This window comes from Lissotriton helveticus, chromosome 3_2, assembly GCF_964261635.1.
Source record: "Lissotriton helveticus chromosome 3_2, aLisHel1.1, whole genome shotgun sequence".
Classification (NCBI taxonomy): domain Eukaryota; kingdom Metazoa; phylum Chordata; class Amphibia; order Caudata; family Salamandridae; genus Lissotriton; species Lissotriton helveticus.
This window is the reverse complement of record NC_136062.1, coordinates 350,051,115-350,075,237: the sequence shown is the minus strand read 5'-3', so window position 1 is coordinate 350,075,237 and position 24,123 is coordinate 350,051,115.

Here is a 24,123-nt window from a genome sequence, read left to right as displayed (position 1 = left end):
CTCATGACATAGGCAGTGGCATCACTGATGACAACACCATTGACATCTCAAATGACAGATTTACATGGGTTTTTATCACTTTCAGCACATATTTTCTTACTAACTTTGCCAATCGGGGCATATCCCTGGAGTAAAGTTCTGGTAGTCACAAGACACTTTATCCAATCAAATTCTCTGCAATCAGCAAATTATATTTGGATGATATTTCAAATTGCGCAACTGTAGCAAAGCGGCAGAATGACAGGTAAACATATAACTCATGATTTCAGTTATTTCTCAGGCCTTGCAATTACAGCATTATTTCAGCAAAACAGGTCAATTGGCCTGTGGATGTTTTCCAAGCTTCAGAAAACCAGCCCTACTGGCAATGCCAATGCTTCTTTAATAAAAAGCTTTCAAGTCTGTTCACAAAAGAAAGTGATTGGTGATCAGTGAGTGGTGTGGCTCACTGGTTAGAGGCGGCAGACCCGGAAGCAGAGGACGGCCCGGGACCAGGGTACAATTCCCGACGCGGCAGGGTCGTGGACCACGGTCAGCGGACTCGATAATTCTCGCCTCGGTGCCTTCTCTAACCAAGGATCACACTCGGCAACTCTCGGCATTAGCTTGCCTCATCTCCACAACGGCCCCCCACATACGCCGGGGATGCCTGGTTTCACCGTGGAGATACCCAGTAGGGACCATCTCACAGGGAAAGCCAGGACGGGTTCCCCAGCGGTCTACAGCGCGGAGATACCCCATGTGGGGTGATTCATGAGCTTTACAAGACAAGACATCATCATTACATTACATTTTTGCAAGAACCAAACCCCCTAGGCCTGATGTTGTTTGGCTCTTTTCCGGCAAAGCTCTACTTTCCAATTATAACCTCAGAGAAATGATGTGCATCAGTGCCTTCCTCTATGGCTGCCACAATCCTTTCCAACATGGACTTGAGCCTGTTCAACTCTTGTTGCACTCTACTCAGCCCTTTACAAACGTTAAAGCATTGAATGAGAAACAGAGAACTAAGACTGCTGCATGCCAGGAGCTCCAAAAACCAGAGCACAGGATCCATGCCTTAGTCCCTGCACCTACAGCGTCAGCTACTCCCCTCATCTTTGAGTGCTGGCAGCTATAGAGGAGTTGAGGGTCCTGGACATACTTTCAGCCCAGTGCTGGGAAGTAAGGGGATCTTGCTGGAATCTGGCTCCAGCAGCTATTTCTTAGCAAAGGGAAACATGCTGAATTTGTTCAGGTCACGCTCCAATCCCAGATGCACTGCAATATTGGATTTCATATCCAACCAATGATTCTCTGTTTAAACATGTTCACAAATTGTCCAGTTTAGTCCACATTATTTTTCATTTTCTTCTTGTTGTTTCACTTAATCCACATATATGACGGTGTGTGTAAGGAATGCTTCCCATATTCGCATATGCCCATCCTGATCGAGTAGGCGTAGTTTAACGAGAAGGTGAGCGAAAAATAAGATTTGGTAGACAGCTAGAAGAGGAAATCAGAGAGAGCGCGGGTTGAGGGAAAGCTTTGATAACAAATGTAGTGCAGGCATTAGTAATGTTAGATTGAGGGATGAAAGAAAAATGTTTAGAGTGTTACGGGGTTTGACATTGAGTTGTCACTTTGAAATGAAGGTTAAAGCGCAAAAAACTCATACACGTAAGATGTAACACTGATTTCTGTTATCACAGTCGATAATGGAATACTATAGTAATCCTGTAATTGTTAACTTGCATTTACCCCTGACGAAGGGCCGTAACTGAGCCCGAAATGCATTGGGTTTTTAATAAAGACTTGCTGCTCTGAACCATCTTGTGTGTTTGGATCGTATTTGCGAAGAAGTCTGGATGGGCATACGCAGATATAGGAAGCATTCCTTACACATGTTAAAATCTAGATTGCGACGTAAACATTATCGGCGCCATCTTGTCCCCTTTTAGCTCAAATGTGCGCGTAAGTAGCAGCCATTTTGAACGCCATGGCCTCTCTGCCCACTGCCGATAGCCAGCGCGTCTCTCTCTCTCCCTCTCTGACCCCGCCAGCATCCCCCGCGCGCTGACAGCCCACGTTCTCACATGCTTGGGCCATAAACCACCCCTTCAGCGCGGTCCTGCCTCGGAGTCACATCCCGTACCCGACTAACACCTCCCTCCATCCCTTTAATGATCACGCATCCTTTGATGAACCCCCTTCCTCTGTGCCCGATTGTCCCGCCCGATCCCAGGCCATCACCTAGCCCTGCGGATACAGTTTATTGCCCCTTACAGTAGGAAGCTGTCCCTCTTCAAAGAATCTATGACTGATAACAGCCCCCACCCCATGAGATCCGATCAGCCGCACACATTCCGAGAGCCGGCGGGATATCCAGCTGCGCGATAGTCATCACCTACTGAGATCGGGGTGGGGACTTTTACTGTAAATATGTGTGGGAACGGGTTTGGAGCGGAGATTCCGAGGATGCCTTTCCGTACATCAAAGTATTGACGAGAATGTGTTTTATGTAATAAAGCAATAAACCTGTGTATAAGAGGCCAGGCCTCAAGGATGCGTTTAGAGCACCTCGAGAAGATACCCTGTTGTCTGATTTGACGTGTTCTGCTCCGTCGGAATAAACTCCTGTTTCCTGCCTTCTGTCGCCAGCGCCTGCCTCTTTGTTTGGTAATCTCGAATGGTATGAGAGGCGGCAAATACTGAAGGGTTCTTGGTCGAATTCGGCCCTACCTTTCGACAATTGGCGCCCCACGTGGGGCCCATCAGCGACGCGTGGATCCAGTGGGAGAGGTCCCAACGACAGAGTGAACGACTGCAACGATCGGGAAGAGCTCCTGCCCGATAGACCCTCGTCTGGCAGCCGATCATCCGAACTTCACCGGTTCCGAGCAGACCTCTCTCGAGTGATCTACGGTCCTGACTGGGAACCATCAGGAGTGCCACAGCAATTACGGAGAACAGAGGATGATCAGGCGCTGGAAGCGGAAGACGAGAAACAGTCCATGCGGTCCGGGTAAGGTCGTGTGACACGACGATTGCGAATTGATTGTTTGATTGTTTGAAAATACTAGTATTACTCATTTGATTGTTTCTGAGAGATTCTCTATTTGCAAACAAGCACAGAGTCGCCATACTCTGTTTAGTCTTTGCAGATAGTGAAGGGTAGGTAACGCAGGCCTTTGCCCCCTTTGTAATCCGTCGTGCCTACTTCCCTCTCCATTTGATTGATTGTTATCCAAGCATTTACTGTTTTGGAATTGGTTCTCTTTGGATCATTCTCTATTTACAAATAAGCACAGAGTCACAATACTCTGTTTAGTCCTTGTGAATAGTGAAGGATAGGTAATGCAGGCTTTTGCCCCCGTTGTAATACGTCGTGCCTATTTTTATCCCTCATTTGATTGATTGTTTGTCCGAACATTGATCGATCGGAATTGGTTCTCTTTGGGTTATTCTCTATTTACAAATAAGCACAGAGTCGCAATACTCTGTTTAGTCCTTGTGAATAGTGAAGGATAGGTAGTGCAGACTTTTGTCCCCTTTGTAACCCGTCATGCCTATTTTTGCCCCGTTTGTTGGTAGTTGGTTCAGCCCGGACCGCTTATTAGAGGTGAACCATCCGGCTCCACTGGAGGGCACCCCTAATAAGGACATGTTTACTAAATATGGACTAGTCACCTTGGCTTATAGTAAGCTGTGGCATAAATACACGAGAAAGGATCGGGGAAGTCAGTGGCCACTGATAGGATCCTTTGATAACGACAAAATAAACGTGCTGGAAACAGCCCTTTATAACAATAAGACAACACCCACTATGCTCGATAGCTTCGGCATGTGGCGCAAAGAAACTGAACAGCGAAAGAAGAGAAATGAGGTCAGGTTAGAAAAGGAATTACGCAAGGCAGCTCACCTGGCCGATACAAATTAAAGGAAGAAATAAAAGAAAGAGAGGAAACCAAGCTAAAACAAGATTCCGAATCATCAGGCCAGTGTCCCGTCAGGACACCCTCTACACTTTACCCCGAGCTACCTTCGAAACAGCGAACGAACGATGATTTACTATTAGGTCCCCCGATCATCTACATGCCCCCTCCATACGCCCCTTCCCAACCCTTAGCGCAGCACCCGCAACCCCCACCGACAGGCGAGAGTAGTGCCGGAGCCTCGGTCCCCATGGCCTCTGCGCCGACCGAACCCCTCGTACCCAGCGCAGCACGAGCAGCGACTTCAGATGATCCTGAAGCTGGGAGGAAAGACCCTGCGAGATCGATTAGATTAAGTAAGGATGAACGAGCCGGGATCGATAAGATTGTAAAGACACTGGTGGTGCGAAAGGAAAGTGAGGATTATATAACGGATATGTGCCATACATATGCCAATAGCCACAGGCGACACTTTGTCGTACGCCTTTGTTACCATACCCTTAATGCCTACGAAGACCGCTACCAAGGAAAAGGCCCTGAAAACCTAACGACTCTGTATAGAAAAGTTGATGTCGGAGATGGGGACGAGTGTGATGTGACGAACCTCTTCACGCGTACGCTTGAAGTTTTCCGCCACCTCACGGAACAGAAACCAGAGACTAACACCACGACTCCTGCAGTAACTGAGGCCGGAGTAGAAAAAATTGACACGATGATGCCCATAAAGGAGGCTGCTCCCTATTGGGTTCCCCCACGAGGACAGGGAACACACGACGATATTAACCACCAAGATGCGAGAGGGAGGGTAGTTTCCAACTGGGTTTACCAACCATGGGATCGGCAAGACAGCCTGACTTTCCGAAAGTCCTTGCCTGATCTGCGAAAGAACCCCACAGCCTTCTATACAGAATTAGCCACCGCTCTGGGTTCAACGATTATGACCCTAGCGGATATCGATTTGTTTTTCGGGCTATGTCTGCCAGCTGATGTGTGGAAGCAAATCCGGAAAGTCGACCACCTTGAGCTGTTCGGACATACCTGGATACAACTCGGTAATGTTGACAAACAACGGGAGCCGGGACAGAAACCTTTGAAGGCCATTCTAGACTTACCAGATAAGATTGTGCAGAAATTAAAAACCCTAGTTCCAGAAAGGAAGGTGGACTGGTCGATAGTAACGGCCTGTCGCCAGAAACCCCAGGAAGACGTATCAGAATACTTCTACCGGTTTGAAACGGTGTTCTCCGATTACAGCTGCCAGGACATGACCACTGCGACCGGACATCACTTGTTTGTCCAGAACTATGTGAAAGGCCTGACACCAGAAGTCTCGCAGAAACTACAGACTAGGGAGAGTAGTTGGGCGGCCTCCAAGCCCGCAGCTATCCTTCAGATGGCTCAATACTATGAGCGACAAAAGAACGAGAACGATCAAGCGACTGAGAAGAAGAAAAAGGACTTGAAAGAGAGGGTGATGAGTGCTCAGTTGCAAGGGGTGACTATAGGAAGGGAACAGTATAGAGGAAACTACCAGTCGAATGCTCCTAGAAATCCACCCCCTAGAGACCGCACACCCGCACCCGGCGCTCCATGAACAGACCTCGATGAGGACCAGTGTGCGTTTTGCAAAAGATTTGGCCACTGGAAGTCTCAATGTCCAGTTCTGCAAGAAGCACTCAGAAATAAAGACACGAGAGACGTAGCGGGCGGGCCGAGAAATAGAGGACAGGGACGAGGGCACACAAGCGACACCAACAATGACAGACCTGGTAGACCGAACACGTTTGACCGTCCCTGACAGATTCAGTAACAACAGTCTGACTGCGACAATGCCCACGACTTTGCATAGGACTGCCAAGGGCAAGGAAGGGATCCAGTCGAGCTCTATGTTGACCAGCAAGGCCCTTATGTCACCGCTAAGGTCCTAGGTACGAAGTCTCCATTTCTGGTAGATACTGGTGCAACACGTAGTGCGTTGTCTAAACGATCGATTCCCAGGGCACCCTTGTCTGGCTCACATGTGACATCAATAGGTTTTGATGGAACGCCCTCCACTAATCCCTTGTCCACACCGATCTCTTTTAACTTGGACAATAACACCACTGACACAACGTTTTTGCTCTCCTCCAACACCCCCGACGCCATTATGGGACTTGACTTATTGAAACATTTTCGAGCTACTATTAGGTGTGACTCGCATTCTGTACGACAACCCAACACTGCTCAGATCTTGTCGCACACAACGCATGTTTTCTATCACTGACACTGACTTGTCCTTACTCGACACCCTACCTCTGTACCTATGGGCAAAGACTGACTCGGACGTAGGACGCATGATGATAGACCCTGTACACATAACTGTTCGACAGGACGCAGTACTCCCCAAACTCCCACAGTATCGGATATCGCCCGAAGGCGAGAAGGCGTTGGTAAAAATCATCCAGTCCCTGGTAGAGGCAGGAGTGGTAGAAGAAGTAGTTAGCAATGTTTGCAACAGCCCTATCCTACCCATTGTGAAGAAGCAGGATGAGGGAGATGAAAAAGCGTACCGCTTCATCATCGACCTACGAGAAGTCAACAAAGTGGTTGTAGCCCAGTACCCTGTAGTCTCAGACATCACCACCATTCTGACCCTGATTCCTTCCACTGCCACCACCTTCACGGTAATCGATCTCAAGAACGCATTCTTCTCCATCCCCATTCACTCGGACAGCCGCTACCTTTTCGGCTTCACTTTAAAATCCCGCTCATACAGATTTTGCAGAGCACCCCAGGGCTACACTGAAAGTCCAAGCATCTACAGCCAGGCCCTCAAGAGACAGCTGGATGCAGTCCAATTGCCGGATGGAGTGGTGTTGATACAGTACGTCGATGATTTCCTTTTGGCGGCCGACACCACTCCACTTGCAGTCACAGCCACCATCCAACTCCTGCACTTCCTCGCGGAAAATGGCCACAAGGTCTCCAAGAAGAAGTTGCAATTCTGCCAACCTCAAGTCACTTACCTAGGCCACCTCTTGTCCAAAGACGGGAGAAAGCTCACACCCGATCGAATACAGGCTATTCTAGAGACCCCTATCCCTAAAACCCCGAAGCCAGTCCGCTCTTTGGTAGGCCTCACCTCCTTCTGCCGACAATGGTTGCCAAATTTCAGCCTCATTGTGAAACCACTACTTTCCCTACTGGCTAAAGATGTCCCCTTCCCGCTCCCTTGGACCCCTGAATGTCAATCCTCCTTCAAGGAACTACGAGACGCCCTTTGTTCAGCGCCCGTCCTAGGAACCCCTGATTATACAAAGCCCTTCTCTCTCTACACTCACGAAAGGGAGGGATGCGCTTTGTCTGTCCTGATACAGTCCATTGGCCCCAAACAACGACCATATGCCTATTTCTCTGCCACCCTTGACCCTGTAGCAAGAGCTTTGCCTGCCTGCCTTCGAGCAGTAGCCGCTGCTGCTGTCTCTATCCGACAAAGTGAGGGAATCGTACTCTCGAATTCCCTCACGGTACTAGTGCCTCATGCTGTTGACACCCTCCTAAACCAGACCAAGACACAACACCTGACCAGCGCGCGACTGACTGGGTACGAACTGACACTGCTCGCACCTCACATCACGCTGAAACAATGCACCACACTGAACCCAGCCACCTTGCTGCCTCTGCATGAAAACGATCCCGATGTGCCCCCAATACATGACTGTGTGACCCTCACGGACGAACAGACTAGGAGTAGAGTTGACCTCCGAGACACTGCCTTCCCAAACCCTGACGGAGAGCTATGGGTAGACGGCTCTTGCATTAAACTCCCCGACGGCACCACCTCAGCTGCCTATGCAGTTACCACAGCCCGAACTGTAGTTGAAACCGCCCGCATCACGCAACGATCCGCCCAGGCGGCAGAACTGATTGCCCTCACACGAGCATGTATCCTAGCAAAGGGGACGACAGCAAACATTTACACGGACAGCCAGTATGCCTTCGGGGTGGTTCATCATTTTGGGCTCTTATGGAAGGAGAGGGGATTTCTGACATCTCATGGCACGCCCATCCTGCACGGAGATCTAGTCTCCGCTCTGACTGAAGCGGTTCTCCTCCCCAAACGACTTGCCGTAATCAAATGCAATGCACACAAAAAGGTGAGACATCATTGGACAGGGAAATGCACTGGCCGACATCACTGCCCGAACCACAGCCGAGAACAGGACGACGACTCGCATGTACGTGACTAGGTCACAAGCAGAAAAATGGACAGACGCTAGGGAAACTATTAGGGACATCCAAATGGCCAGCTTACCACAAGAATTGACTGAATGGGCACGGGTGGGATTAAAGGATGATGAAGGCTGCTGGCGGACAAAAGACACGAACAAATGGTTCCTGCCCAACTCGTACCTGATCCCCATACTGACGATGGCCCATTCCCCTGCACACATAGGATCTGCCCCTATGGCCGAACTTGTCTCCCGAGTTTGGCATAACGATAGAATTACAGACTCAGCCAAACGATTAGTCCAGCAATGTCTAGTCTGCCTGCAATACAACCCTGGGAAAGGAACTGTCGTACCCCGGGGAGGGTTTGGGGTCCCCAACCATCCATTTGAGGTCCTACAGATGGACTATATCCAGTTAGAGAGATGTCAAGGACTGAAGTATGTACTTGTTGTGTGCGCTTTTAGCAAATGGGTGGAAGCCTACCCGACGCGTGACAACACTGCTATTGCCACTGCAAAAGTACTACTGAAAGAGTTCTTCCCTCGCTACGGCCTTTGCCGTATTTTATGGAGTGACAATGGCCCCCATTTTGTAGCCGAGGTTATCCAGCTCATCCTGAAAGGACTGGGGGTACGACAGAAATTCCACGCAGTTTTTCACCCCCAATCTGCTGGACTGGTTGAGCGGCACAATGCCACATTGAAACTAAAACTGGCGAAAATAGTGGCTACCACAGGACTAAAATGGCCAGACGCTCTCCCCCTAGCATTGCTGTCAATGCGTTCCACCCCCACCAAACACCACTTGACCCCTTACGAGGTCGTTTTCGGCTGGCCCATGAGTATCTGGTCCGCACCCAAACCGACATCTATTCACGACGTCCCGGACGTCCTAATGTCTGACTACCTGTATAACCTAACTAAAACACTGTCTGTTATTCATCATCAGGTGCTGCAGGCCATCCCCGATGCTTCCAGGGGCCCCGGACATACCATCCAGCCTGGAGATTTCGTCCTGATTCGGAACTTCCAGCGGGAGAAGAGTCTGGAACCCCGCTGGACGGGCCCCTGGCAAGTCTTGATCACCACCCGAACAGCTCTTCGAGTGGGGGGGAAGCGAAATTGGCTGCATGCACATCATTGCAAGAAACTCTCTCCGGCCCTGACGTCGACCGAAGACGTGAGCACCCAGGAAGAGCTCCTGAACAAAGACCGACCATCCCTAGGCTGCTACCCTGAAACAGAGACACTCGAATTGGCGAAATTCCCTGATCCCACTGTGCCATCCAGAGAAGGGTATAACCTGCGACGAAAGGAGGGAGCTTCGGTTAAGTAGACCACTGACTAAGTTATCATTCTCAGAGCGGCGGCCTAACACTACAAAGGCTGCCAGGAGAGAAACCAAACAAAGTCTGTGGTTCTGCCCACTACTGAGCACCTTGAAGATGATGGAAGCGCCCGGTACGAAGATGATGGAAGCAACCGGACATCCGAAGACCCGCTACAGGAACCCGAAAACTGACAGTTTGCACAGCTCAAAGACTATTGCTCTTCTTATCACTCTTCTCTTTTGCCTCCTCCTCATGACTACCTTCTAGATCGTGGAAGAGAACGCACCGGCTCAAAAGACTTTTCTAACGACTGCACAGCCTACCACCATGAAAGAACACTACCTGGTCTCTCTTTCACCTCAAATCCAAGAAAGGCGTAAGGAGTTCTGGAACAACTCCTTCGTACAGTTGCTGCACCAACACAACCTTGCTGCAAATGGCACGAATTGCTGGATCTGTGGGTTGATACCACATGCCACCGGACATTCCATCCCCTTCATCCCTTCACCTTTCTCCGTTCATGGCTCCTGCCTGGCTGATCCTCTTGCAAGAGAGCTACAGAGACAATGCCACTTCCAGCGAAACTATGTCACACTTTTATCATGGAGTCTGGCTGAACAAAACCGGGAGAGCTGCTGCTCCTTTTTGCCCTCTATCCTCCAATGCCTCTGTTCACATGGACATCCCCGCTAAAGAAATGGTGGAGATGCAAATATTCAACAATCCAGCCAGACCCACCTTCTCCTACCTCCGGAAACGAACAGCTGCCACCCTGACTGTGGCCCTATCTGTCGTCAATGTCTCGGGCCTCGTATGCATCACAGGCCATGGGACACAAATGGTGGGTCACAGCACTTGCCGCATCACCAGAACTTTGTACTCAACCGACCCACCCTCTTTTGTCACCTCTCCAAACATGTACTTCGTCTGTGGTACAAAAGCCTACACCTGGCTCCCAAAGGGCTGGGGAGGTACCTGCTACATAGCCTTCATCCTTCCTCCAACCTATGTGGCTCCGGCAAACCATCACCGACAGAGACGAGCAAAGGACATCGAGCAGGCCGACTCCACTGGAGCACAATTCTTGGATGCAATGAAAGGACTTGTTCCACTTTGGGGTCCGATGGCGAACAGTCGTGCCATTCAACATTTATCCCAGGCAGTCGAGACAACGATGAACATTACAGCTGGTATCCTCACAAACAATACAGCCGAGCTTCAGGCGGTCCGTCTGGTGGCTCTTCAAAACCGCCTTGTTCTAGATGTGGTTCTGGCGGACCGTGGAGGAGCATGTCGTATCATCGGGTCCAGCTGTTGTACCTACATACCAGACAATTCACCCTCCGTTTACAAGGCCATCGAACACCTCCACAGACTCTCCTCAGAAGTTCATCAGGAACAAGAAGGATGGTCGCTCGGGAGTTGGTTCTGGAGTACTGTAAAGGACTGGGGATGGAGGTTGCTCATGATTGTACTGATACCAATCGTCGTAATATGCGGACTCTGCCTGGGTATTCAATGCTTGCCACCTCTGTGTTCACTATTTGCTAACTGTGTTTGCCCTAAGACTCCGAACTTTGAAGCTGAACGCATGAAAGCTTTGTATGATGTAGAAATCCGTAATATGATGGGGATAGACAAATTGACAAGCTGGCTAGATATGTTGAAAAGGGAGGACTGTTAAAATCTAGATTGCGACGTAAACATTATCGGCGCCATCTTGTCCCCTTTTAGCTCAAATGTGCGCGTAAGTAGCAGCCATTTTGAACGCCATGGCCTCTCTGCCCACTGCCGATAGCCAGCGCGTCTCTCTCTCTCCCTCTCTGACCCCGCCAGCATCTCCCGCGCGCTGACAGCCCACGTTCTCACATGCTTGGGCCATAAACCACCCCTTCAGCGCGGCCCTGCCTCGGAGCCACATCCCGTACCCGACTAACACCTCCCTCCGTCCCTTTAATGATCACGCATCCTTTGATGAACCCCCTTCCTCTGTGCCCGATTGTCCCGCCCAATCCCAGGCCATCACCTAGCCCTGCGGATACAGTTTATTGCCCCTTACAGTAGGAAGCTGTCCCTCTTCAAAGAATCTATGACTGATAACAGCCCCCACCCCATGAGATCCGATCAGCCGCACACATTCCGGGATCCGGCGGGATATCCAACTGCGCGATAGTCATCACCTACTGAGATCGGGGTGGGGACTTTTACTGTAAATATGTATGGGAACGGGTTTGGAGCGGAGATTCCGAGGATGCCTTTCCGTACATCAAAGTGTTGATGAGAATGTGTTTTATGTAATAAAGCAATTAACCTGTGTATAAGAGGCCAGGCCTCAAGGATGCGTTTAGAGCACCTCGAGAAGATACCCTGTTGTCTGATTTGACGTGTTCTGCTCCGTCGGAATAACCTCCTGTTTCCTGCCTTCTGTCTCCAGCGCCTGCCTCTTTGTTTGGTAATCTCGAATGGTATGAGAGGCGGCTAACGCCGGGCAAATACTGAAGGGTTCTTGGTCGAATTCGGCCCTACCTTTCGACACACACCGTCATATATGTGGATTAAGTAAAACAACAAGAAGAAAATGAAAAATAATGTGGACTAAACTGGACAATTTGGGAACATGTTTAAACGGAGAATCATTGGTTGGATATGAAACCATTAACGCAGTGCGTCTGGGAGTGGAGCGTGATTTCCGCGCTCCTCACAGCATTGTATTTATTATGGTGCATCAAGGACGAAGCACAGCCCAGTTTTGCACGCAACTTGTATAGTTTTTAAATTAAAATGAGTACATTTCAATAAACACTGTTTGCATAGCACCCCTTTCAATGTTTCACATAATAGCCCCTGTTGGTTTTGCACCCGAGATAAAAAGTTAAATTTGAATAGAATGATCTTATTTAATTCACACATGGCGAAACAGCAAGTTTTTAGTAAGAAGAGTGGACAGAGTGGGCATTTGAAGATGTTGAAAAGACCAAACAATCCAATTTGCCATGTATGTAGAATAGGCAGAAAGCAATTTGCGCGTATATACTGAGTTTAATACAGATTACAATTTAAGCCATTAAGTGCATTATGGGTATTATAGTTTTTCAAAATAAAAGCCTGTTGATGAGGGTATTAATTAGTAGACACTTCAGGGGGGAACACGTGGGTTTAAAAGTGGGTTGTACCGGAAGGGTGGTTACACGGGATTAGCAATTGCCTGAGGCGCACGCCGACTGGTTAGAAGAGTACATAATGAGCAGGTACGTGTAAAGTCGGGCTGTTAAGAATTAAGGAGTACGTGTAACGTAGTAGGGCCTTGGATATTAAGGATATTGGAGCATGTGAAAAGTTTGTCCCACAGGGAGAGAAGTATATTTGACGATTTAAAAGAGAGAAAGTTAGCACTTATCTGTCACCATGATCGAGTAGGCGTAGTTTAACGAGAAGGTGAGCGAAAAATAAGATTTGGTAGACAGCTAGAAGAAGAAATCAAAGAGAGCGCGGGGTGAGGGAAAGCTTTGATAACAAATGTAATGCTGGCTTTAGTAATGTTGGTTTGAGAGATGAAAGAAAAATGTTTAGAGTGTTACAGGGTTTGACATTGTGTTGAACCTTTGAAATGAAGGTTAAAGCACAAAAGGTCATACACGTAAGATGTAACACTGATTTCTGTGATCACAGTCGATAATGGAACACTCTAGTAATGCTGTAATTGTTAACTTGCAGTTACCCCTGACGAAGGGCCGCACTGAGGCCAAAATGCATTGGTTTTTTAATGAAGACTCGTGCTCTGAACCATCTTGTGTGTTTGGATCGTATTTGCAAAGAAGTCTGGATGGGCATACGCGAATATAGGAAGCATTCCTTACACACACCGTCATATATGTGGATTAAGTGAAACAACAAGAAGAAAATGAAAAATAATGTGGACTAAACTGGACAATTTGGAAACATGTTTAAACGGAGGATCATTGGTTGGATATGAAATCCATTAACCAGTGCGTCTGGGAGTGGAGCGTGATTTTCGCGCTCCCCACAACATTGTATTTATTATGGTGCATCAAAGGGGAAGCACAGCCCAGTTTCGCACGCAACTTGTATAGTCTGTAAATTCAAATTTGTACATTTCATTACACACGGTGTGCAAACCACCCCTTTCAATGTTTCAGAATTTGGTCAGCTGTCATTTTCTGACACCAGGACATACTACAGCAGCACCTGCATGTTGTCTGTATTCCTTTCGGAGCAGCAACCTGTAAGCAGCATGGGGGCTTTCTTAATTTAATATCCCTAACAAAGGCTTGTTTTAAAGAGCCATCAGCCATTCTTTTGTTCAAATGTCAACTTGGATGACATCTATCTGGAGACCAACACCTAGACATCTATACCATGGAAGTAAACAAGTGACATAGCTTGTTATCCCTACTTAAGAAAATGTATTTGAGGTAGATTAGTAACGCTGTTCAGCTTCCTATGTAGGAGATGCTCTTGCACTGCAATAATGCAAGAAGTATCTGTCTGTATAGTATTTACACAAATATTGATTTAAATGGCACATATTAGTTTTATTTAATTCTTTTATACTGTTACTCAACCTAGTGTAGGATGCAGACCCCTCTACATCAAACAAAGAGGCATAGCAAATCATAGAAGTGTATAACTATATGTTCAGGAAATGAGGGTTATCAGGTGTAAGAATCACATAACATCCATACTTGTAGGCATTATATGTTAGCAGTGAATGGACCGGAGAAACAGGAAGCAAGATTTTACAACTTAACTTATTGTGATTGTCTGTACTAAAAATACTTCATTATTTATTATTATCCATGACTAACAGTTTGTATGCAGCTCCTTGATGCCAGTAAATAAATAGATCACTATGCTTTAGTAGAAGGATTATGGCCTAATGAGCACGCTGATAAAAGATCTCAGTATCAAAGTGGTAGCCAACTATCTACATAAAATACAAATCTGAGAACTGCATGTTACATGTTGTGCCTTGCAGCAAGCACTTTGACCCTCTATGCCACTTAATGAGCCAAAGCTGTAATCCCCTCAACATTACGGGGCACACAGTTATCACTATATCATGTGTCTTACACTTGTAAGATATTGTAAGACACTTTAAAATGCAGCCTCTTTGTGACCAATTCAGGAGGCTAAAACAGATTTACTAGCACATATGTCCTTTTTACCTACTTCCTTGCAGCAGATGCTTTTTAAAATAAATGTATAAGTTGACACAAATGTATAGTTGACACGCTGTTTTTCAAGCTCTGCCCATCGTGACTCCACTTCCTTTTCTCTGCAACACCTTGGCCCCCAATTCATAGTTACCCAAAGTACTAGCACTTGCTCTGCCATCCCACTTGTGCAAGCAGTGGATCATCAAATCTAAATTTCTGGCATCTGCTGAGTCCACCACCCACTCTGCACCTGTCAATAGAGGGAACAAAGGCGGAAAACATTAGAGTGCACTTTTCTCTATAACATGTTGTCCTTGTTCTGTACTGTTGAGGCGATGAGACCTCATTTAATACGGCTGCTCACCCATTATGTACTGGTTTATGTGGTATGAAATGTATGATTTTAAAACCTAGTCACTATAATGAGCCATTCATATCTCTTTCAGAATGCTAGACATCTCCCTGTCAAAGTGGCATTTTATTTGAAGCCTGGGACGCTAATGTGACTGAAGATGGTGAGTAGGAAAGAGCAGCTCAGTTAACCTAATGACTCTGATATCCAAAAATCACCCAACTGGTCCAAATGCCGTGTTGCCCACTGCTCCTCCCTCGGCACACACACGCCCTTACCACCACCACCACAACACTCTCAGTGCTCTGGTTTCAATCCGTCCCTTAAATTAGTGTACAATGGTGTATACCGTACCCTACATAGGCTCGCTGAATTACTGCAGAGAGAGGTTTGGAACCTGCAATACAGACTGACAGCCTAGATCTGACTTTTCACAGCAGTGTTTCAGAACAAGGCGTTTGAGACTTCCTCGTGGTCTTTGCCAAGTGAAAAGCAGAACTGTACCTGTAACCATGACAGCCACTTAATTTTCTCCCCCTAGGCAACAAAGTGTCAGTTCAGGGATGTCTTTAACCCATGAGGGGTTCGACCTCAGTTAGAGCTCTGAGAGAATAGTTTATATTGCATTGCAAATACAATCATTTATTACCTAATTTGGGTTACCTTTGGCAGGTTTGGAATTGAATCCCGATTTTAGCACTGACAAATACTTATTTGGCTATTGTGGAATGGCTAGTACCCTGCTAAATTTGCTGTTTAGAATGACATTTCTTTCTGATGTTTAATGAAGATGTTTAGTGGTAGCGTTGGGTGCAAGCTCATTCTGCATGAGAAATGTAATGTATCAGCGTTGTGGTGGCTGGATCTGCCTTTTTGAAAAAAATCTTTTAGATCTATACGTTTTAGTTCACACTTGGAGGTTACCTGGTGATAGTGATAAAAAAATTCAATTTTTCAATAAAGGTGAATTTGTAAATATCACCATTTGTTCATTACATTAGAAATAGTAAGCTTTTAATGCACCCATTATTTTTTATTTTGCTTTGACTCCTGACATCATTGGTGTAGCAATGTCGATACAAGTCCTAATTAAAGCATAATCTATTTTTTAAATGTTCAAATCCCAAATTGTGATTTGGTAATATGTTACAGACTAACCAGCTGGGTTTTAGATTAAATAATGGATCAGTATTTGGAAGGGATGAGTAAAAAGTGTATCTTCCACATACCTATTCTTCAGCTTATGTATAAATGTTTTGCAATCAAAATTCAGTCATAAACCATTAATATTTCACCACCAATTACAAATTGATAGTAACCTTTCACAAATGTGGAGATAAACATCTACTGCATGCTCCTAAAAAAGATTTATTTTTTAAACACATCCTGTGTTCCAATTTTTCTTTTTTAAATTCATCCTGTTTTCCTATTAGGAAAATGATCTGCATTTGACAAAAAGATTGCTTTATGTAAAAAGAATCACAGGCAGCAGGCCACAAAGCTTGTGACTCTAATCAATTGTAGTGGGTCACAATTTGCAACCTATGTCATGCATATTAAGGAAATAGGTCGCATTGCGACTCACTGCTAATCAGTATTTTGTTTAGCCAACCTATTAAGACATAGGTTTGTTCACAAAATACCAATGTATCCACGTCTATCAAATCCATATTAGTAATTTCCCAATAAGAAATCACAAAATGCACATATTTATTTGAACAAATATGTGATTTCTTTCTAGACATGTTTGTACATCAGGCCCAAAGCTTCTTTCCTTTCTTGCTGCTCTTCTATTTCTATAATCTAAAACACGGCCTGGAGAAGCGCTTCTTTTTAAGGGATGGCTAGAATCATAAACCTGTAGTGAAATATTTATTTCTCACATTTTTGTACAAATATCAATGGGAATCCTCATAACTTGGTAGTGTATTTTCCAGTGCAAAAAGCCCGGTTTGTCACGCACAACATGCTTGAACAAAACAGGTGTTGGTTTGTCGATTTTCTGTCCTCTAGAGTGAGTGTACATGACAGGAAGGTACCAAATTATCTTTCTTTTTATGAATGTATCACCCACTTTTTAGAAGTGTTTACTGAAACAAAAGGGTTTCAGGGCACTGGCGTCCTAGTGGCAATGCTGAAATGTGCTCATGCTAACTTTAAAGCCATTTAAGATTTGACAGCCATATTGTACCAAGAAAACTGCAGTTTTGAATCACATGGGAAACAAAATGTCTCATGTATTTAAGGTACGTTTTGAATCCCAAACTGTTTGTAAATTCGGAGTAGTATTTCTGAGCATCCGACCTTGTTGATAATAAAATAATAACTATTTTTTATAGTGTTTGTGCGAAATTGGGTTGTTGGTTGAGTAGGGTGATAACCCTGCTGAAACAACAGCCACAATCCCTGTTAGGGCAAATCACAATATTTAAAATTGATCTGTGATTTACTCTCTGGGAGCTTGGCACAAAAGCAGTCAGGCTTGACTAGAATATAATGTGTAGACTATATCTGCAGTACAAAAACAGTAATAAAATGGCAACACAACACAACACAACAACAATCTGTCAAACTCTTACCACGTGTTCTGCAGAAACAGCATGCAAGATGGGAAGGTCCCAACTTCCTCTATTCACATATTATACCCAACAATGTCAAAGCAACAATGGTAAATCAGGGAAAGAGGGGAAGGTATGAGAGCCAAAATAGGTCCCACGTTGTATCCTAGTCGAATGGTACTACAGGTGGACAGGAGAACTTCTACAAAAGACAACAAGGATAGGGTAAAATGTGTGCAAACAGATCTGAAAGTGTTAAATGTGTAAAAGTGACTGTAATGTAAATACCTGAGTAATTTCCCTCTACTGTGGTATATCCCAATTATTGGAGCGTCATATGGAGGTATTTATCTAAATGGAGAAGCAAATATCACTGACTCGGTCTCTGATACCAACCCCATTATAAAAGAAAACCAAGGAGACATTGATTGCCCCCACCTGATTAGTATAAAAGCTGGCTTTAGGGAAAAAACAAAAAAATAACTGAAGAGATACGCTAGCTAGCATGCGTTTGGAATTTTTCTTTTGCTTTCCTAACTTTGGGAACTAATAACCAATATATCTTCTTTATCTTTAGGAACTCTGTAAATAATAATTAGACAAGGCAGACCTCTAGGAGCGGTAGAAATTGCTCAGATAAGTGTATTTATATTATATATTTAGCCGAGCACAATAAGTAAATAAGGTTTTTACTCTAGTAAAGAGATCTGTCTCTTTTGCAGGATTACCAAATGAGAGACGTTGCTAAGGAGAAAACTGTTGATCCACAGACAGCCGACAAAGAGAACGGGAAGGCAGGGAAGCAGCTTGCACCACAATAGCTGAGGAGAACTGAAACTCAGGAGGTCTCCGAACATCAACCGCTGTGGTGGACAGGAAACTCAGGTGCCGCCGAACAGCGACCGCCAATGAAAACTCTGGAGGACGGTACAGCGAGAAAACAAGGAACAGGCCACTGGAAGAAACTCAACGAGAGGCGTCTGAAGTGCTGAAACCATGCCAAAGATGATGCTGCTGCTCTGGACGTAAGTGACTTGGTAGCGAAAGGGGACAAAGAAATAGTGCGGAGTTGCAGGAAATATATACTCCCCTTCAGTGGCTCGCTACGGGGCAAGGGAGTCGGCATAACAAAATCCTATACTAATTTCTTAATTAATTTTTTAACGTCGAAAAGTAAAGCCGGAGTTATGAATTAAAAGTAGAAAAATATAGCTGACCGCGATGGACAGCAGGTCAGATAAAAGAAGTGAATTGGGCCCGGTCAGCACTTCCCTTCAGACTTTGAAGAAATGTCATGGAAAAAAAATATCCAAGATGGTAAAGTTCACTGAGGCAAGGCTGCAGGCGATTCCGAGTTGAGAGGCGTTAGTGATATCACTAACGATGTCATGAGGTTTGTGCTATGTGAGGTCATAATCAGTGCACTGCGGGGCATGAGTCATGGTTAGCACAGCTAACTATAACTGCTGAATTTTACTGGTCTTGTATGAGTAAAACCTGAAGTTAACTAGAAGTTTTTTTAAATTCCATTTCCTAACTATAACATACCTGTATCCTTTGATTTTTTCAGTGAATTACTAAGATTTTTTAAATGCTAATTCCTAACTAAAATGTCCCTGTAACCTTTGTATTTTTGTCACTGAATTTCTATGTGTTTTTGTGTTTTTAAGTAATAGTGGTCTTTGCAGATTTTTGGAGGAAGGGAGCGTGGCTCTTCACCAACTTTCTGAATTCCAGCTGTGTAGAAATTACAGAAAGTAGGAGCAGGGCTTTTTGGCCCCCAATCCAAAGGGTCTTCATTACCCAACCAGTAGTGCACCAGGAAACGCATTTGTAGAGTAAAAGAGAAAAGGGGCATGGCCTCCGAAGACCTCTTAGCAATCCCATTGTATGGGACTTACTGGAGGTAACAGGAGGCATAGTTGTCCCCCAAAATTTCTAGAAGATTCGTCAAACAACGCCAATGTTATTGGCAAAACAAAAAACGCTTTTTCCATGAAATCATAGTCCTAACTATAACTACCTACAAACCGACTGGCAGTGGAATACATATAAATAGAGGCAAAAAAAACTAGGCAATTAACTGGTCATCAAGCGACCTATGCTATACAGGCTCATTGATATATGTACATACTCCGTGTACTGCACATATATTTTAAAACCTTCATTTTCTTCTTATAAATTCCTAATAAAAACAATTAAATCCAAGATACTGAGACATACTGTATTTAACACTATATTAAAGAAACATGAGATAGATTTATACAAACAAATATGACCCAATTCAATACAAAAAATTCAAACATACAACATATAACATATAAACATAAACAAATTCTTTCTTATTAACCTCTCCGCTGCGGGGTAATTCCCCTCACAGTGTGGGGGAGGTCCGCGGAGCCGCTGTGCTCGGGACGAGCCCAACTCGTCATGACTCACAGTGGAGCTGTGCTCATGACGAGCTGGGCTCATCACAGACCCGCCTACTTATTAATTCTCTGGCACAGGCGGTGAATTAACCGTGCTGGGGCGGACCACAGCCGTTATAACGAGCTCAGCTCGTCATGAGCACGGCTCCACTGTGAGTCATGACGAGCTGAGCTCATCATGAGCATGGAAGGGGTTAATACATAGTGGCTAGATGGTGGACAAGTTCTTTTTTTGTCTACGCACGTATCAGTGTGTGAGCGCCTTCTTCAGGACAGCCACAGAGAACGTATATAAACAATAACATTTACACATATATATAACAGAAATAGCCAAAAATTAGTACACTGAGAGATAATCTTCTGTGATGTACATAACCAAATGTTATTTAAAAACCTAGACTAATACGACAAATGTAATTTCTGTGGGATATACTTATATATACATAAGACAGGCAGCAGTGAGAATACGAGCATCTGCAAAGCTAGACGCGTTTCAGGAGTTTGTCCTTTCTTGAGTGGCAAAACAGCAATAACAGAAGACAGCGTTTTCTTTCACATTTGACTTCCAAGAGTATGCCCCAGTGGGCGTGGTCATCCGCACAGCCTATTGGTTCATGTAGTACTGTGCTTTTAATCTCGTTTGAGTCTGTCTCCAGTAAAGCAAAAAATAATGGCATAGTTATTACCCATATGGGTATATACAGGGTCACACTTAGATGCCAGCTTCATTTTGTAGCTGCTGCGGTCAAATACTGCTTCCCGCAGTCATGCCGACACCATCTTGGCGCCAGCTCGGTCCTGCTGACACATGGTGGGCTCTCTTCCGCGGCCGGACTAGGACTGCTAATATTTCAACAAACATTTTGGCCCAGTAGAAACAAGCCTCCAGCAGGTAAATAATTAGATCTTTTAATGGTAGAAGCTTACACACAGGCAGCAGTGAGAATGCGAGCATCTGAAATACAAGCTAAGCCAGACGTGTGTCAGGAGTTCGTCCTTTCTTTAGTGGCAAAACAGCAATAATAGAAGACAGCATTTTCTTGCACTTTTTACTTCCAAGAGCCTGCCCTAGAGGGCGTGGCCATCCACATGGCCTTTTGGTTCATGTAGTGCTGAGCTTTTAATTTCGTTTGAGTCTGTCTAGAGTAAAGCCAAAAATAATGACGTAGTAATTACCCATGTCGGTTTGATTCAGGGTAACACTTAGATGCAAGCTTTATTGTGTAGCTGCCGCTGTAGAATACTGCTTCCCGCAATCATACCGACACCATCTTCGTGCCAGCTCGGGCACGCTGCCAAGCCGGGGGCTCTCTTCCACAGCCGGACTAGGACCACTTATATTCAAACAAATGTTGAACCCCAGTAAAACTATACATAGTAAAACATTCGTAAGTGTGTCATCCATGCCATTCAAGCACATGATGTAAGAGCCATTGACAGAAATGCTGTAAATCTGTGTGACCACGGCCGCTGTGCCAGCTGAAATGCGTAATGGCTGAATCCTAAGAAAACTAAACAAGGAACTTTCACTTGTATTCGTTGATGGCTCCGTTTGTCTTTGGAGAACTTTTCAAGTGCCTTTTTAGGTCTCGCCTGTCGATGCGCATGCGCATCGAGCTTGCGAGACTATTGGGGCTTAAACAGTCTTTAACCAACTTGCAAGGAATCGTGGCGATTCCTTGCAGTGCCCGTGAAATTCAAGCTTAATGCGCATGTGCATTGAGCTTAAAAGCGCGTGCACATGCCCCCAGCCGCCTGCTTGCATGTATTTTCCCTCAGCCGCACTCCTCCCAAACCCCCGCTCCGCCCCCTCCCCTGCCTGCCGTGTCGCGTTTCTTCAGTTCCCTTAGCCGCACTCCAGGCCCCTGCTGCTTTCACACCCTCATGCCGCTCTCCCCGCTCCGCCCCCTCCCCTGCCCGCCGTGTCGCATTTCTCCTCCCCCCTCCCCACAGCAATGCCCTCCGTCTTGTTTTACCCGTTTCTTCTTTTCTCTATCTGTCCCGCGTCCCTTTCTCTCTTTGCCTCGCAGCGTCTTTTTTTTTGCTTCTGATGCCCGTATGTTTCTTTACAGTATCTCAAGCATGCCAAAAGTTCTTTTGATTTAAACATAAAAAACGACCATGTCTAGAACTTAAAGAGCAAGAGATTAGTGCCTTTCGTTTTTAAACTCTGATTTCCTCAAACAAACATGAGCCCGCGTCCCTTTCTCTCTTTGCCTCGCAGCGTCTTTTTTTTGCTTCTGATGCCCGTATTTTTGTGCAGGCAACCGAGGGGTTCATTCATGGCTGGCCGGTGGCCGGCCGTACTTTCAGTTTCCTGCTTCTCCAGCTCCTTCCTCTCTGCTGGAAACAGACAAAAGGCGCCAGTGGTGCACAACATAGACGGAGCCATCCGGCTTAATGATTGCTTTGGAATTCCATGTGTTAACAGTAAACAGACCAGAGGCGCCAGGAGAGCACAAGCCACACAGAGTTGCACCCCCACCTCCCCCTCTCGCCTTAGTCAAACGAGGTGTTTGTAACCAAGGCTGCGTCTTTTTTGGTGCGTTTATAATGTACATGGGATGTTTGGGTTCATGCTGGGTAGCGCTGCAGCCATTGACTCTCCCCCAGCCCTACCCTCCTTTGGCTTCTATAACGCACTGTTGTAGTACTGTTAAGGTGGGCTAAAATACAGGCACTTTCTTCTAAACTAAACATATGTTTGTTGTAATCTCTTTGTTTTAAAGTGCAAACAATGTTTTAAAATGCTGCCGCTGTTAGTTACACGAGGTGTTTGTAACCGAGGACGCTTCTCCACATGATCGCCTGCCTCTCGCACACATGTGAGTGCGTTTCAACTATGTTTTATTAGTACCGTGCTGTGTGTTGGCTTTTTCATATGTTGTCATGGGTCTATATTTTTATAATAATGGCAGCGCTTTAGGCAACGCCACCTGCAGATAATTACCCGGACGTCTGCTGAGGCAATCAGCAGCGCTGCTCTCGAAGAATAACACGGGGGTCCATAGCAGTGCCACGCGACCGGTCCGGCGCGCTCTCCTCCCTGCTACCGGGGGCCAAGACAGGCAGGGATATCCTTAAATTGCACAGCCAACGAAACTCCAGGGCAAATGTGGTAAGGGGATAAACAAGGGCACGGCGAAAACATGGCAACAGTCACCGCATGCAAAACTCGATTGCTGTTTAATTTCCTACCCCACCACCATACACGCATACAACCACTCACACATACAACCACTCACACATACAACCACTCACACATACAACCACTCACACATACAACCACCCACACATACAACCACCCACACATACAACCACCCACACATACAACCACCCACACATACAACCACCCACACATACAACCACCCACACATACAACCACTCAAACAACTACACACACAACCGCACACACACACACATCTGTCGCACACACATCTCACACACGCAACGCCACTCACACACGCAACGCCACTCTCACACGCAACGCCACTCACACACGCAACGCCACTCACACACGCAACGCCACTCACACACGCAACGCCACTCACACACGCAACGCCACTCACACACGCAACGCCACTCACACACGCCACTCACCCACGCCACTCATCCACGCAACGCCACTCATCCACGCAACGCCACTCATCCACGCAACGCCACTCATCCACGCAACGCCACTCATCCACGCAACGCCACTCATCCACGCAACGCCACTCATCCATTTGAAAAACGAAAAATGTCAAACTCTTCTATTGCGAGACCTATTGCATTTTCAATGCTTGTTGATATTTTCAGCAAGACTGGGTATGGGTATGATTGCGGGAAGCAGTATTCGACAGCAGCAGCTACAAAAGTGAAGCTGGCATCTAAGTGTGACCCTACAGCTAACCAACATGGTAATTACTATGCCATTATTTTTTGCTTTACCCCAACGAGATTTGGTCCAATCTGGGCACTGAAGGAATTCCCTTCCTGAAGGAGGGAGGATCCCTGATTAATTACGCTCCTGGCCGGATACTTAAATCACATGCTGGTCCGGACGCGAGAAGGAGCATGAGTGGGAAAAATCCATTACTTGTTTTAGCATTTGTTTTTAGTTGTGAATATTTTTATGGTATTTGCCTTACTGGGGGGATGTACATTTTAAA